This window comes from Quercus lobata, chromosome 9, assembly GCF_001633185.2.
Source record: "Quercus lobata isolate SW786 chromosome 9, ValleyOak3.0 Primary Assembly, whole genome shotgun sequence".
Taxonomy (NCBI): Eukaryota; Viridiplantae; Streptophyta; class Magnoliopsida; order Fagales; family Fagaceae; genus Quercus; species Quercus lobata.
In genome coordinates this window covers 652,203-667,811 of record NC_044912.1, presented here as the reverse complement: position 1 = coordinate 667,811, position 15,609 = coordinate 652,203, and positions in this window count along the sequence as shown.

Sequence of the window (15,609 nt, the reverse complement as noted above, 5' to 3'; positions counted from 1 at the left end):
AATGCTAGGCTGAGAAAGCTGTGGTTGGATGGTTTTTTGTTCTCACAACTTTGACTTGTCTGTTTCATGTTGACTATGACAGTAGCTTTAGGAATTAACTTTTGTTGTAGTAAAACTAGTATTGACCTACCATTGTATTACATATGTAGTCTTTTGTATTATTGGGACGATACAATTGTCCAAATTATGTATTTGTACTGTTCAGATACCACGAGTAAGTATCATTTTTGTACACCATAGAGGTGTAATGCCAATGGTGAACGATTGATGTGACTGTTTTTATATAAATATTATGGGTATATTCAAATGATTATTTTTTATGTTGAAGTGGATGATTATTTTTGTACTATTACAGATATGTCTAGGTAATGCAGGTGCTTGAATTTGGATGATTATTTTTGATGTTGAAGTGGATGATTAGTTTTGTACTGTTACAGGTTTGTCTAGGTAATGTAGGTGCTTGAATTTGTAAGGCATTTCTTATTTTCCATAAAATGATCCACAAACCAAACATGGGAATTGATTTTCCGTAAAAAACAAATTCCATTTTTCGTAAAATGTTTGATCGAACCAAACATGGGAATTGATTTTCCATAAAAAGGAAAGCATTTTCCATAAAATGTTTGAACGAACCAAACACCAGAATTGATTTTCCGTAAAACGAATGCCAAGGCAGCCAAACAGCCTGAATACATTTTCCTTTCCCGAAAATAGCATTTTCGGAAAATATTTATTTTCCAAAAAATATTTTATATGAACCAAACACAGCCTTAATGTATTTAGAAACAACGATTTTGAGTATTTATAATTTTTTAATATTATATGGATGCTTATTTGGAGTTTTTTTTTTTTTTTTTTCTTCTTTATACTTTAGCCTCCGCTAGCTTAAAATCTTGGGTTTTGTCCCTGGGTGCACATGAGCGTTGTTTTGGCCCCTTTTTTTTGTCCACTTGCATGTAAACAATTTTTTTTTTCTAAAAAAATGTATTAATTTTTTGTTTGCACATACATAATTTTTTTGTTAAAAAAATGTGTTGCTTTTTGTTTTATTTAATGGGGATATAATTTTAAATTTATACCAACTTCACTTTTCGATTCTCTCATTTTTCTTCTCAACCAAATAAATAAGTTTTTCATATTTCCACTTTTCCATCCTCCCAACTAGAAACAAATAGGAGAAAACAAATCTTTTCTGTCCTCCCACTTTTCTATCATCTCCTCATTTTCTATCTTCCCACTTTTCCACTCCTCCAACCAAACGGGCCCTTAAGGAGTAAGGAGAAGCACCTAGAATAGATACTTCAACATTAAATAATTTTCCTATAAAAAAAATTAACATATTTCATATGTTTGATGGTTGCATTTGTCATCTTATCTTAGCACCTTAGTATTTTATCCCAAAAAGAAATAGTATTTCATCCCAATGTTTTATTGATAGTCGAGCTTCCTTTTCTTTTGTTTTGAGGGTGTGGAGTTGGTCAACAATTTTTCTAAAGACACACTCTTTGACACTGCACATTTGTCAATATATAATTGGATTACATTACTTACACACGTCCACCACTAGACTGGTAAAAAGTAATCCAATTAATGTTTGACATGTGGTTAAGTTATGTCCAAGTGTATGATATTAAACTTTTTGGTTAGTAGTAGATGTCAAATAAAGGCAGGTCTTTTGACTTGACCGATAAGGAAATCTAAAGTAATGACATAATGGGAAAGATGAAAAACAGCTTTTCTAACCTTTAGAAATTTCCAAGCAATGACAAAATCACCATTCAAACAAAAACGAATGCCATAAACCATTATCTTCTAAGCAATTGCTCAATTAGACTACGAATATATCTTCTGGCATGCCACATCAAACCTTGTTCACAAGAAAGTCGCCATTAAAACTAGGCCATGAGCATTATATGAGAGCATATATGTGAGTTAAGGTTTTCAAGGAATTTTCTTAAACCACAATGAACATAGTTGCATCCTGTAAGAGAAAGATTAACTACTTGTAAGCCTATTGTATATGTGAGTGCAGATTAATGTTGCGTCTTGAGTCCCTCAATGAATAAAAAAAGTTCATTTGCCTCATCTTTTTCTAGTTACCTAGGAAATTCCTCAGTTCGATCGTTGAATAAATTTCATATATACATTCTCTAGTGATTTTGCATTTCACATTTTCCAATATGTTTAATGGGTGCATTTTGTAATGTGTTTCCACTTGCATTTATGCACTTCACATCTAAATTTGTATGGTGGGGGTTGTGATTTTGGGTTTGCAATTTGGGTTCACGATTGAGTTCGCTATTTGTGGAGGTTGTGGCTTGTGGGTGGCAGTGGTGGTGGTTTTTGGTGGTGATTTGGTTTTGAGTGTGGTGGATTGCAATTTGTAGGTGTTGTGGTAGTTGGGAGTTGTAGTTGTGAGTGGTGGCATGGTTGTTGGTGCAGCTGATTGTGGCATTGGTGATGTGACTAGATTTTATTGAGATGTTTAGCATTATTTTAACTAGCATGTAACTCCATGCAAATGTATGAATGCATTTAAAATTAAACAAAATTTTTATTATAAAAATATAAATAATTAGTCAAATTATTTTTTTTTAAAGCATGTAACAAATGCTTTCATGCATACATATAGATACATTTAAAATTAAACACAATTTTTTTTTCATAAAATATAGATAATTAGTCAAATTATTTTTTTAAAGTAAACGTAATTAGTCACATATTAAAATTTTTACCTAAATTTAATACTACTTATGATCACTTTTTTTTCCTAATTTTTAATAAGATAAAACGTGTGGTGATTTTTGTTATGTGATGATTTTTATTTTATTTATCTTTTGAGAAACATGTGGTGATTTTTATTGAGTATATGTGATTTTTTTAAAAAAAATTTTATAGTTTATTAATATTATATTCTTAGTATTTTGCATTCATTAACTCTCTTGACACAAAGATTAAAAAATTTAAGTAGACACATGGCACAAGCTTAAGTGGATAATTATGGTGTAGTTCCCACACAAATTTAGACACATAATGCAAAATTGAATTATAATTTTATATTATAATTCAATTTTCTCTAACCTTTACCTATTAATATACATATAGCTGATTTATAAATTTGAATTTTTTTTTTAGTTATATGATTATGTTTTTTATGGTTTATTATATGGGACTCCTAGTTTTCTACACTAAATTAACTAATTTGGCACAAAAATTTAAAAATTTAAATTAGATGGGACACATAGTACAAAATTAAACTCTAATTAAAATTCAATTTTTATACTAAATTAACTCATTTGGCACAAAATTCTAAAATTGTGATTAGATGAGATACATTGCGCAAAATTAGACTCTAATTGAATTCAAATTTGAAATTTAATTGGACTTTTTCTTTGCTTTACCTGTTATTATATATATATATATATATAGATTAATTCACTTGGCAAAAAAATTTAAAAACTTAGATTAGATAGGACACGTGGCTCAAAATTATACTCTAATTGAATTCTAATTTGAAATCTAATTGGATTTTCTCTCTGTTTTACCTATTATTATATACTAACTTGTAACCCCATGCATATGTATGGATACAGTTAAAGATATATAATAAGATGCATAATATAATTCCTATATATATAATTTAAATACTATTGATATTCATTTTTATATTTTGTTACCTATTATTATATATATATATATATATAGATTAATTCACCTGGCAAAAAAATTTAAAAACCTAGATTAGATGGGACACGTGGCTCAAAATTATACTCTAATTGAATTCTAATTTGTAATCTAATTGAATTTTCTCTCTGCTTTACCTATTATTATATACTAGCTTGTAACCCCATGCATATGTATGGATACATTTAAAGATATATAATAAGATGCATAATATAATTCCTATATATATAATTTAAATACTATTGATATTCATTTTTATATTTTGTTAACTCTTTAAAAAAATTTGTAAGGATATTATTAGGTATAAAATGTAAATTGTCCAAGTTTTTTTTTTTTTTAAATTATTATGAAGCACTTTTTTTTAAAAATTCTGATTCATTTATTCTAGACTCTTTAGTTTTTGAATTTAATAACTCACTTGGATGAATATTTATGATGTGGTCCAACATTTGATTCTAAAATTAAGAAATAAAACTCTTTAAGAATAAATAATTTGGGATACATGGCATAAAATTGAAACTCTAATTTGGAATTCTAATTTGAGTTTCTCTCAGTTTCACCTATTATATATATATATATATATAGATAGATATATATGTTAGGACATATGTGAATCATGTTAGTAACATATGTTAATATAGAATTGTCTAATCCTTTGACAAAATGGACTTTACTTGTAATTGAGTAGATCTAGGATGTGTTTAATACTTTAAGGAACAAGGTTTCAAGTTCAAGTGTTAAAACCATGCAAGTCTATCCAAGAAATAAGTGAAGAAGTGCTGGATTTTAAAACTCAACAGTTAGCTCGACAGATAGCATCTATCGAGATTTAAAAGGCAGTTTAGCCCGATGCTCGACAGTTGCTCGATAGATTCCCTATCTATTAAGATTTATGAAAATTAGATTTTCAGTTATGATTTTCATCCAATCCGTGTATAGATATTTGGGCTTTCTTTTCTCACAACCCTAAACATATATAAGAATTATTTTAAGAGCCGTCACAGCTGATGCACATCAACACAAAAGTTTTTCACAAGCATATTGTGAACCGGAGACAATTTGCCCTAGTTCATCTTTCTCTTCAAGAAGCTGCTGTGTTTGTACACCGTAGGGTTTTGTAACCAAGGAGTTTCGTGATCTTCATCGTGTTGATGAATTGAAGAACTTTGCAGCCAATATCTTTCTCAAGTTGGTGTGTAAGCCGCGTATTAGGATCTGCGCATCGATTAGTTAGACACATACTAGGAGTCGTGCATTAAAAGGAGAGATTGTCACTACAGAATAAGTCCAATTGAGTATTAAGGTAAGGGTTTAACTGTAGGTTGGTATAAGGTACAGAGATTCCTTTACTTGTAACTACTTGTTGTGATAATGGTGGATTTTTGAGAGTGGTGACCTTAAAATCACCCGGTGGGGTTTTTGCTGTGTAGGTTTTCCCCATTCGTAAACAAATCATCATGTCAACTTTATTTTCCAATATTAACTTGGTGATCTGTTTGTGCTACCATGCGTATTGCATATTAATTAACTTAATTAATTCACTTGGTTAATTAATTGGTTAATTTATCAAAAGAGATCAATACATTCTTAGCTTATCAATATAGACTAGCATGTAACTAGGGGTGTCAATTCGGGTTAGCGTATCAGGTTCATGTTATGTCGAGGTAGGGGTATTCGACTAAATGGTTCAACCCTAACCCGACCCATTTAATAATCGTGTCATGATCCTTCAACTTTAACCCGACCTGTTAACAAGGCGGGTTGACCTGACCCAACCCATTTGACACACTTCATAAACGAGTCATGTTGGGTTAACACGAATGTAACACAACCCATTTCAACTTATATAATATTAAATATAACATCCATCTAGAAATAATTTTTTTTACATCCCAAAAAGCAATACATACACTTCAAGTCTTCAACCCACATTCAAAATAATATAGTTCAACAAAAATATAACATTCATTTAAAAATAAGTTCTTTACACTCCAAAAGAAATTCATATACTTCAACCCAAATTCAAAATAACAAAGTTTAACAAAAATAAAATAACAAAGTTCAACAAAAATATAATATCCTTGGAACTCGCCAAATGCTAAGTATCAATATTGAAAGAATTTGAGTAAACAGTAAACTAATCCTAACTATGATCACGATTATCATCCATAGATTCTTTGTTGATGTCCAAATTCATAACATCTTTCACAAGCTTATCCAATTTCATTTGTGCAAGTTCTATAAAAAAAAAAGTATTAGTAGTTCTAGGGTCTGTAAAGTTTCAATTTCCAATTATATCTCTTGTAAATTTTTGTAATTACTCACTTTTCTTTTTAAATTTAAAATATATGTTAGATATAAAAGGTATTTGACAAATCTAAAATAAAATAAATATTTATTTGTTATATGAGTTAAACGGGTTGTGTTAAGTGGGTCATTTCGGGTTAACACAAATAAATTAGTGTGTCAAACGTGTCTATTGCGGGTTACACGGGTTGACCCGCTTATGACACGTTTCTTATCGTGTCGCTTTCGAGTTGACCTGTTTATGACTCAAACCCATTAAGGCCCAACCCTAACCTGAAAAAACACGTGTCGGGTTCATGTCGTGTTCGCGGGTTGGGTCGAATATTGACACCCCTACATGTAACTCCATGCAAACGCATGGATGCCTTTAAAATTAAACAAAATTTTTATTATAAAAATATAAATAATTAGTCAAATTATTATTTTTTTAAAAAAAAACATATAAAATATGCATTCATGCATACGTATAAATACATTTCATAAAATATAGATAATTAGTCAAATTATTTTTTTAAAGTAAATATAATTAGTCACATATTAAAATTCTTACCTAAATTTAATGCTACTGATAATCTTTTTTTTTTTCTAATTTTTAATAAGATAGAACGTGTGGTATTTTTTTTTTTTTTAAGAAACATGTGGTGATATTAGATTCTTTATATTTTGCACTTATTAACTTACTTGACACAAAAATTAAAAAACTTACGTAGAAACATAGCACATGCTTAAGTGGATAATTATGGTGTAGTCCCCACATAAATTTAGACACTTGCAAAATTGGATTATAATTTCAAATTCTAATTCAACTTTCTCTAAGTTTTATCTATTAATATATATATATATAGATGACTTATAAATTTGAATTTTTTTTAGTTATATGATTATATTTTTTATGGTTTATTATATTGGACTCCTCGTTTTCTATATAAATTAACTAATTTGGCACAAAAATTTAAAAATTTAGATTAGATGAGACACATGGTGCAAAATTAAATTCTAATTGAAATTCAATTTTTACATTAAATTAACTCACTTGGCACAAAATTGTAAATTTAGATTAGATGAGACACGTGGCGCAAAATTAGACTCTAATTGAATTTTAATTTGAAAATTAATTGGATTTTCTCTCTGCTTTACCTATTATTATATATATAGATATGTTGTAAGCTAAAATAGAAGATAAAATGTTAAAATAGATAAAATAGTTTTTTGAGATGCCGGTGTAGGAGGAGAAAAATTAATTAAGCCAATTACAATATGTCACCCCAAAAATTATTTATGTGTCATTAAATTAATTAAATCAAAAAAATGTCATGTGTCATTTAAATTGACATCACATTGGTGAATTAAAATTTGCCACATATCATATGGGCCCACAAGATAAAGAAAATTTGTTGTTTACATTAATGAATAATTACCTTTATTAAAATAAATTAAAAAATAGAGATAGTTATCTACAAGCAACTAGTTTTAACAGGACTCTCTGACTTTGGGCAAATCAAAATCCACTACTTATCCTCAAGAAAATCAATTCAAAGTGGGACTCATCCTCTTAAACGACTATAAATAGAGAGCACCCCTCTCATTGTCCACAAGTTTTTCTAGATGTCAAAACTTTGAAGAAATTTTGACTCAAGAACATAAATCAAGCTTCTAAAGCCCCGAAGAACTTCCATCCAAAAGCCTCCACGTTCAAAGAATCCTCAAAAGTCTTCACATTCAAAGAATCTTCAAAGAACTCGAAAAACATTAAAGGAACTCGAAAATTAACAAATCTCTAACAACCTCAAAACTAGAGGATTATTGTGAAGACCATCCAATCCATCATCCAAACAAAGTAGAGAAGATTTCGCGTCTGAGTCAAGGCTACGAAAAGATAGAATTAGAGGATTATTCTTTTGTAAAAGAATCAAAAGAGATAATTGTCCTCACTCATTCTATAAATACAAAATTTTAATTTTAAAAAAACTTTCAATTTTTTGATTTTCAAACTTGAGAATTTTGTGTTTATAGCTATATGCTAATGCCCTGAGATTAAAATTGATAGCTTTATACTCTTAAAAAAAAATTCAAAAATGATCACTTAAATTGTTTCAAGGATTAAAATAGAACATGAGTTATTCTTTAATGTGTTTTGGTCTAAAATTTAATAAAAATTATCTTATAATAAAATACAAGTTTTTTATGAATAAAAAATAAAAAATTAAGCGCAATAACTCCAACAATCTGACAATTCTTAAAATAAATGAATAAAACACTCCGACATATTTGTTTTTCTTGTCAAGGTTCTTGTAGCTATATTTGGAGGTCTAGAAGAAAAAATGTTTAAATTACGAGGTTAACAGCACATTGTAATTATTTAAAATGATCTCACCCTAAAATCTAACCATATATCTATATCTATTCCTCCGACAAACTTACAAGCTTATCATCATTATCTTAGTTGCTTTTCGTATAGCGTAATTGAATAATTTTCATATCATCATTATCTTAGTTGCTTTTGCCATTTCGTATAACGTAATTGAATAATTTTTTTTTTTTTGGCCGCTATTTTCTCACTTTTACACCTACTTTGTAACAAATTAACAATGAGTTGTTCACCTCACTGCAAACCGAGGATGTGCATTCTTGCACGTGACGATCTATCTCTTTTATTCCGATAACCAATGTCCAATCTTAAATTTAACAAGCAATTACATAATGTACGCCGAATCTGGCTCTAATATGAATGAACAATTTGGAAACACCGAAACAATGCTTGGTTTCGGCAAAAATGACCAAAACAGAGGGTGTGAATGGCTTTTCCTTTATATAATAGGAACCGAATCTGGTTTGCTTCAAGAGGTTCTTGAGCTTAGTTGACTAGTTTGCATAAGGAAACGTGAATAAATTGGGTGGAAAAAATAAAACTCACTAGGATACTTTTTAGCTATGTTGCACGGACATGGATATGGGGATATGGCAATTTTTGAAAAATAAGGACACGACACGGCGTGGACACGGCAATTAAATAATTAATTAAATTTTATATTTCTGCATTTTTTTAATATTTTTAGATATAAAATATGTTTATGTCTAGAATTTAAATTATTTAAGAACTACAAATAAGTAAACTAACACCCAAAGTAGTACAATAATACACATAAAATGTTTAGAGTACAAACCAAAAGTTTAAACAGGCTACATTCAACATCAAACTAAAAACATAAAAGGAAAACAAGCAGGACATACAAAAACAAAAATCACTAAATTCATAATGAACATTATAATTTATAAGGCAAGGTTGAGTAAAGAAAAAAAAAAAAAATATATATATATATATATACACACACACAGAGTAAAGTATAACACAGTGAGTGGGATTAAAAAAAAAAAAAAAACTTTTGGGTGTTATAAATATAACATGCCACAGAACACCAAACCAAAGGTCCAAAACAGTCAGCAAATAGAAGAAAGGAAAAAAAATATCGCGAAACAGGGAGAGAGAGAGAAGAGAAGCTCGGACCTATCCACGCCGAGAGAGAGAGAGATATCGAAAGGGATAGAGGGACAGAGAGAGCTCACCGAGTCGCCGATCGGCCCGATGTAGCGCCCACGAGGGACAGAGGGCAACGGGTAGAGGGAAATCAACGGTTGGGCTATGTGGGTTTCTGATTTGAGATTTCTCACTTCTCACTCAAGGGTATATCACAAAATCAAGGATTTTTCCATCTGTCAAAATCTTGAATTTTTTTTTTTTCACTGCTGGCATGTCGACGCCGTGTTGGTGCCGTATCAGAGAAGCAAAAAAAAAAAAAAAGACACCGCTTGGACACCGGAGTTCAGCGAGTCGTGCCAGTATCCGTGTCCGACACGTGTTGGACACCGACACGTCGCCAAAAATGGCGTGTCGGTGCAACCTAGCTTTTTAGAAGTAGTGATAGACATACTTCTCTCTATCTCTTTTTTATTTTTATTTTTCCTTTCTACAAAAGAAAGGACTTTCAAGGTTTAATCTTGTAAAAAGATTCATTTAAGAATATTGTAAAAAGATTATCTTACTTTGTTGAAGGATAGAATCGAAAAACCGGTCACACCTCACACGCTTAGAGGCTGTTGTGGACTATTTTTTCATGCCATATGATATGACACTATTTCATTGGCAACTCAAGCCACATTAACATAATCATGAATTTTGGGTAAATCTCCTTAAAAGCCCAAAAGAACCCATATTTCATTCAAATACATGGATTGGGCTTATGGCCCACAAGATCATCACTTCTTGAGGCAAACTCATAGTCTACATTTCCTCTCATAATGGGCTTAAGGCTCGGATTTCCTACTTCATTAATTGGGCTCATGTCCCATGAAATCATCAATATCAACATATGGATTGGACTTAAGCAATGATTCAAGGCTCGCGGCTCATATTACCTCTCTCATACTCATTGAAAGCGGCTTCTCCAATAAAAGCCCATATTTACACAAAACAACATCAAAATCCATGGTTCAAAGCCCATGACAATTTATCTCATCAAAGTCTAGGCAAATTATCTCTTTTTCAACTCATGATCCAAGCTTATGAGTCTCATTGGAGAAACTTTAGGACTCGTGGTTTGGAGGGCCAAGAAGCATGTTCAATATAGCTCCATAGTTTCAAATTGATTAAAGAAACATGTTATTTGGCATGTCTTCTTCAATTTCTTGAACTTTAACAGGTTAGTGTGTGTCGAGGGAAGAAAAGTTTTCCTTCTGACAAATGAGATTTATGTTGGGTTGGGGGTCTAAACTGAAACTCGACGATGGGCTTGAAGCATGGCCCAAAGGCTATTGGTGAAGTTTGTGAAGAGTTCGCCCTCTTTTTATACCTTGGATGGGACTGACAAGGGTTATGAGATGGCCCCAAAACACTTCCTACAACAGACACGTTAGCACAATAAAAAGCATGCTGCAATAAAGAAATAACCCAGTAGTAAAATATTCCAACGGTAAAATATTCTAGTGGTAAAATATTCCAACTGTAAAATGAGACAAAACAGTATAAACATCTAGCTGTTAACTATTTCACAGATTAAGGAAAGCATCTACTTCTTCAAACTCATCATCCATTGGCTCTGGAGAAGAGTCTTCTAATATGATAATATGAGGAAAAAAAACTCTATGGTAATAATTACATCATAACCTTCAATCGTAAATAAATAAACAAATAACATAGGTTCCATTATAGCAAGTAATGAGGAAACTTAGTGTGAGATGAAGGGAGAGAGAGAGATTCCAGCTAGCGCAGCAAGATCATTATGATGCTAGGGTATGCTCATGGATATAATATATGTAGTGAGTAGAGAGGGCCATTTGTGGGTAGTATGAGTAGTGAGAAAGAGTGCTCAGTAAAACTGCTGGAGCTTTCTGCTGGGGATAGATGAGTATTTATAAGTAGACGTATGAGGGGTATTTATGAGCTAGGAGCTGAAGAACTTAGTTTCTAAGCTTGAAGCTAAGAACTCAGTGACTCATAACTTTGCTAGAGCTTAGAGAAGGCAAAACAGAGAAGTTAGGGAAGAGCTCTTTTCTATTAGTCCGTGTTGGAGTGTTGGTGGAGAGCTTCTATTTATAATTGAGTTTTAGGGGGTGATTAGCAAATAATCTCTGCTAAATCAACCTCAACCTTCAGAAAGTCCTTAGAGAATCGTTCCTAGGATTTTGACTAAGAGTGGTAAGTTCAGCCTTTAGAAAGTTCTTGCTGTTTTGGGTAATAACAATTGACTTGGTATTAAATGCTGATTGTCCTCAACTAATGGGATTAGAGCAAGTATTAGGCTAATGAATTTGGTTTTGCTGTTGCTAGAATCAGAGCTCCCTAGGGTAGATTGCATCACGCCAAGCTAGGTATCAATCTTGGAGCCCTTTTCTAGTAACTTTGCTAGAGATCTCTTAGGTGCCCTCCAAACTACATTTCCCTAAGTTTCCCCATTTGGGATTCATGTGCTTGGTCCATGAACTAGAGAGTACATGTTTTTGACATGATAATGAACTGATTTCAAGTTGTTTCAGAAGCTTTCATGGCCTGGTTATGGCTACCCTTAGTCCTTGACCGAATGGGATGGAGAAGAAAGGAAAGATAGCTGGTTGAAGCTTCCTAGCTTTATGTTATATCATTTCAGCTTTGTGTCATATGAGAAATGATGGAAATTAGCTTGGCAAGGAAGGGTTTAACCCCTGCTGGACAAGTGTCCTTTTCTGATCTGATTGGACAAGCTGGAACTAATGGCAATGGGCTCCAGTTGTCAGGTTGTGCTAAAACTTGACTGGCCAACTCATATGAGCTTCAGTTGCTGGGATTTGTATGTGAGCTAGGCTAGTTCAGCTGGGCCTTGTAGTTGAGCTTCTTTGGGCTTGGTCATCCCTTCAAAATGAATAGTTTTACCATGGGTAATATACATGGGCTTTTATAAATTTTGTAAGAGAAGTATTTTTTTGAGGGATGAGTAATTATATTTTCCATGAGTTAGGGATTTTAGTATATGAAAATATGTTTTTGCCAAGAAATAGTTTTGGGCTTTAAGCATAATGTAATTGTTTTTGTTAAAATAGTAGTTGGGCTTTTATAAATGGTTGCCAAAGTATTATTGGGCTTTTTGAGTAGTTGCCAAAATAGTATTGGGCTTTGTAAAATAGATGCCAAAATAGTATTTGGGATTTATGAATAATTGCCAAAATAATATATTTGGGCTTTGCAAAATAGGTGCCAAAATAATGTTTGGGCTTTGTAATATAGGTGCCAAAATAATGTTTGGGCTTTGTAGGATTTTGCAAAAATATTGCTATGTAGCAACGGGCTTTTAAAGGTGACATGTAGCAATGGGCTTTTATAGGTGTCGCGTAGCAACGTGCTTTAGAGGTGCCGTGTAGCAACGAGTTTTAGAGGTGCCGTGTAGTAATGGGCTTTATAAGAGAGTTTTGTTGGGCTTTTCAAGTTTTGCCCACAAGTTAAATGATCTTGGGCTTTTTTGTGGAGATAGTGTAATTTTGTGGCCAAATTTTGGTAGTAATGTGATAAGTATTTTTGTGGAAAACCCAAGTTGGATAATATGTAGGATATAATACGTAGTATTTGTGAGAGGGCCCAAGGTAATTTATGGGGCTTATATAGGGAATATTTGTGGGAGCCCAAGTTGGGCAATAATGTGGGGAATATTTGGGTAATAAGTGGGAAATATTTATGTGGGCTCAAAATAGTTTATGGGCTTATGGGTGTATATTTTAGTGAGTGGGCTAATGAAATTAGGGCCCAAAAATTTGTACCTCAACAGTGTGTAGCAGGTAACATCTAATAAGCATCTCATATCACATAATATTTAAAATGATAAAACTCTCCATTGTTATTTGCCTAAAACTTAGTCATACAACAAATGCTCAAAAGGTCTAGCCATTTAAATACTAACCAAGTAACTATTCATACATATTCCAGTTGTTATTATATTAATTTGGAAATCTAATTTTATTATTTCACATAAGCTATATTACTACTTTCATCTAAATCCAGCCCCAAACATGACTAAATCTTATTGGCTATCTCTAATTTCCAAATATAAGAAGTACATTAGTTATCTCACAAGTTGCTTTAATCCAACATTAAATGCAATGTCAACCCAAATATGCCTTCCAGCAGCTTGATTTCATTGTTAAATGTTCATCTTGCTTTCCAGTGTTTGGTCACAATATAAAGAGACCATAATTAGACCTCTAAAACTTCATTAAATATCAACCAATTAGATTATTACTTACTAAAATTGTATTGTGATATAACCATGGACAAAACATATAAATTCCTAAATAGGAAACTTAGCCAGTAGAACACTAGCAGTGGATTCAACATGTGACACTTGTCCTAAGGTGACATCACCAACCCTTTAATGCTTAATCCTAGCAACTAGCTGCCATACCCAAAGAAGCAAAGAACCCATAAATAGATATCTTGAGCCTCTAGCTGCCATACCAGAAATAATAAAATCTCATAAAAGAGATCTTACCATTTTAAGCCAAATTCACAAAAGATATGTTGAATATTCTTCCCACCTGTCTCTAGCAACCTGACATCAACCAGCTAACCTCATCTACTTCAGCTCCAAGCAACAACTGTCTTAGGACAGCTGTCTCAAGAAAACTATGATAGAACAACTGTTTCAAAAACCTTAAAATTTCATTTTGGCTAAAAACCAAAACCCACTATAGAAATTACCCTTTCGTTACTACAAATGTTTCTTTATTTATTAATCTTTCCTCTAGCTGATCCCATTTTATTTTCATACTTGGCTTTATATAAAAAAGACCAAGCTACACACAATTTTCTCTACACTACACACTACAACTCTTCAAAACACCAATCTCTCATCTTCTATCTTTAGAAATTCTACTATTTTGCTGCCCATAAACACATTTCCATACTCCACTTCTCTTACAAAATGTCTCTTATCATAATAAGCAAACACGACACGACACATTCACTCTCCCTATTCAGAAATTCCACTATCTTGCTGCCCATATCTCCAAACATCTAAGCACTTCTCCTTCTACAAAATCTCCTCTTAGAATGCAACATACAACCCATTACCATAACACCATGTCTCATATCACCACTATAATCTGTCCAGTAGTTGTAATCTCATATCTTTACTATCTTTAGTCTCCATATCTTTCATACTTCACATACATCTTATAACTTAGAGCTCTCACAAAGTATTTATACATACTTATCATATATCTTACAAGCTTATTTCTCACAAAGTATCCATACATATTTCTCATACATATTACAAGCGTCATATCCTACAAGGTATGTATATTCACTTCCTTAAATCCTACAAGACCCCTATCCCACAAATTATTTATATATAATTCCTTACATGTTACAAATTACATATCTCTCAAAGTACCTATACATATTTATCATATATCTTACAAACCCATTTCCCACAAAGTATCCATACATATTTTCTCTACATATTACAAACTCTATATTTCTCACCATCTCCATATATCACACATCCTCCATACTTCTTAAGAGATATCAAACATCACTAGAAAAATCCTTCTCCTAGAAGACACAAACTTATCTTACAAAATCGCATCTCATGTAAGGCAATATCACTCATATTTCACTAAGAACTAAAAGAGCATTGTCATGAGAAAAGTCATTTAAGTATGTGATAAGCAGATAAGCTAAACCAGCATTTGCACACGATTGGGCATACTTTCTCTTCCTCTAGTTGCACCAATTTTTCCTTTTCAATCTAAAGTCATCATGGAAGGACTCATCACAGCATACTGTCTATCCATCGCTGGATTTATGTTATCATGTTGCTAGATTGCTATTAGTTCACTAATACTATACGGCTAGAGTCCTAAACATACCAAATAAGTCAATATTACTCCATCTCTTAAATTACATTATTGAGTATATGTTAACTCATTGTTGAGTATATGTTATCTCATTATTTAATAAACATGATTTCACTAATATTTAACTAATGAACATATATATTAATAAAGTGATTTGTCACTGCTGGACATTTCTTATTATGTTCAACATGATCTATAACACAACTAGGCATGGACTATTTTAGATTGTTTCATTGCTAG